A 2,500-nucleotide genomic window follows, 5' to 3' on the forward strand; every position below is an offset into this window, starting at 1 on the left:
TTCGCGTGTGCAAAAATATGACAACCGCGGTCAACCGTGGATTATTATCTTGACATTGGAGCAGAAGAAACTCAAAGGTCATAAGAAATGTGTATATTTCAAGAACACGAAGATTCCAACAAGGAAGGTGATCAATTTTTGAAATGTTTGCCTGTGTTTGATGTCATTCAGATGCTCTCTCTTATTCGCCATCCAGCGTGGTTGCCAACCAGTTTTTTCTCCCGTTCTTTGTTGCTTTTAAAAACGCTATTAGATTATATGTAATTGTCGCCATTTAAGAGTGTTATCAATAAAATTGCAATGTTTTCGGCTAGGGACATCGCAAATTTTCTGCCACGTTTCTTTTTGCTGTAACGTGTTCTTGTGTGTTGTAGCGTGCTATCTCGCAAACTAAGCGTGTTACAACTAGCACGCTAATCAAAACAAAAGGTTTAGCGTGTTAACATCTCCCAAACAAAGCATTGTGTGTCCTTTATTGTTCTACGAATTAAATATAAAGCGTGTCTTAGGACACACTAAGCGTGCTGTGTAAACGTGTTGTGAGCGTGCTATCACCGTTATCCCTGTTTTCCCTTGGAGGGTCACATATACTAAAATTTGATGATAATAATAATGATAATAATAATGAATTTACATTATTTGATTTATTATAATTATTATTAAGACTTTGATTAGAGGGAAAAAAATTATTTCCAAATTTCCGAAACAAAAATTAATTTATGTGAACTATAAAGATTCCAATCTTACATGAGTACACAACAAAATGCGCTAAATGAATACTGTCTCTTCTCTTTTCAGTTTGCTATGGCAAGTGGGTAGATAGACAGGGCACTTTCCGAGCTTTTGTTTTCGAAATCAATGGGTGCAATACCCACAGCAACTTGATCTTTGCCTCAAGAAAGTAAGAAAGAAATAATAAAGAAATTTTATGGAAAGTCAATCACAGCCACATAAAAAGTGTCTCGACCTCATTTACCAATAGGCAGTGATCAAGCTAAGGAAAATTGACCAATCCAAGACCACTACAAACAGTGATTTACCTCCAAGAGGCCGCCCATCCAGTTTAATCTTAAATTCGATGTCTTCGTTGTCACATGCAAACAACCGTTGCTCTCGTATGGCCCAAACAAGAACTGAGTGAAGGTCTACGCCACAAGCATCAAACTCCACATCTTTCAATTTAGCAATATTGAGTGTTCTTCTCACTACAGAGAAGACAATCTTTTTCACAGCTTTTATTTCATTTTTTGTCAGCAGCACTGGTGAATCATGAGATCTCTGAAGAGATATAAGAAAAATATATCAAGCAGTAGGAGTTTTGTGTCAAATATAGTGATACTTAGCCTTGTACACAGATAACTACAAATCAGTGGAAGGAAACACATGCATGTAACGATATTTACAAACAAGATGTTTGTATGACACTATAATAAACAACAATTATCAAATTATAAAAACAAGATACTAAGAAGCCATAAATTTGTTTACATGTAAGTTAATTCAACTTGACCTGACAAGGTGTACTTAATCAACTGACATAACCATGACAACATGTTTGCAATAAAATGGACATGGATATTTATCGACAATTCTATAAAATTTAAAATAATGATCTCTACCTATACTTATGCTGTGTTTACATTGAAACGTTAACTGCGGTTTAAATTGACTGAGGTCAAGTTAACTGAACCTAGGTAGATTAGTGCAGTGTTTATACTGGCTCAAATAACCAAAGTTAATCTGCCAACACTGCCAAAAATCGAATTGGTGGGAAATACAAGCTAATGCGCGCAATTTTTAAAACATGGTCGGTATTAACAAGAAAGTGGTAGCTCTGATAGTCATTGCCTTTTTCTTTTGAATTCTTGAGAAGCAAGTAGAAGCGTCTCGAGTGCGGCAACTGCTAATACTACAACACCTCAAGAAAGTGAGGCGAAAACGGATGATTTTACTGCTACTTATGCAGCGAAATAGCAGGCAAGTGAGACGTGCTTGGTCTTGGCCAAGGACGTAATAATTCAAAAATGTGTCCTTATTTTGTTCTATTTTGCTAGAGCACGAAAGGTGGCGCAAAGAAAGCCTGAACTCCGCGAGTAAAACATGAAACGTGACAAGGAAACTTGAACTCGTGATAAATAAAAAAAAACTTCATCGCAACCAGATGTATCTGTCAATTTGACCTCGGTTACCGAGCTAAACCAAGCCAAATCACTGCATCATTATCGCTTTTACCGTGGTTAAATTTCCTTTGTCTTTTGCCGTATTTACTGAGGTATTAATTGATGTTTACATTGACCAAAAATTTAGCTAGGTAATGAAACTCTTTTACCGCGGTAAAAATCCCAAGTGTACACACGGCATTAAATAGGTCCTGCTTCTTGGGTAGGCTGCTGTATATAATGGCAATCCAATTCCATCAAAACAAGAAGCCTTAATTAACACTTGTAAGAATTATACTGACTCTAACTTAAAGCTAGATCATAAAAATTCACTAAAACTT

The 2,500-nt window shown here is 36.1% G+C and overlaps 1 pseudogene; it reads right to left on the bottom strand.

The window, feature by feature from the left end:
* The window catches only part of LOC138058172 (uncharacterized), a 249,078-nt pseudogene that overhangs the window by 2,988 nt on the left and 243,590 nt on the right, over positions 1-2,500 (bottom strand).

This window comes from Montipora capricornis, chromosome 1 (assembly GCF_036669925.1).
Source record: "Montipora capricornis isolate CH-2021 chromosome 1, ASM3666992v2, whole genome shotgun sequence".
In the NCBI taxonomy this organism is placed as follows: domain Eukaryota; kingdom Metazoa; phylum Cnidaria; class Anthozoa; order Scleractinia; family Acroporidae; genus Montipora; species Montipora capricornis.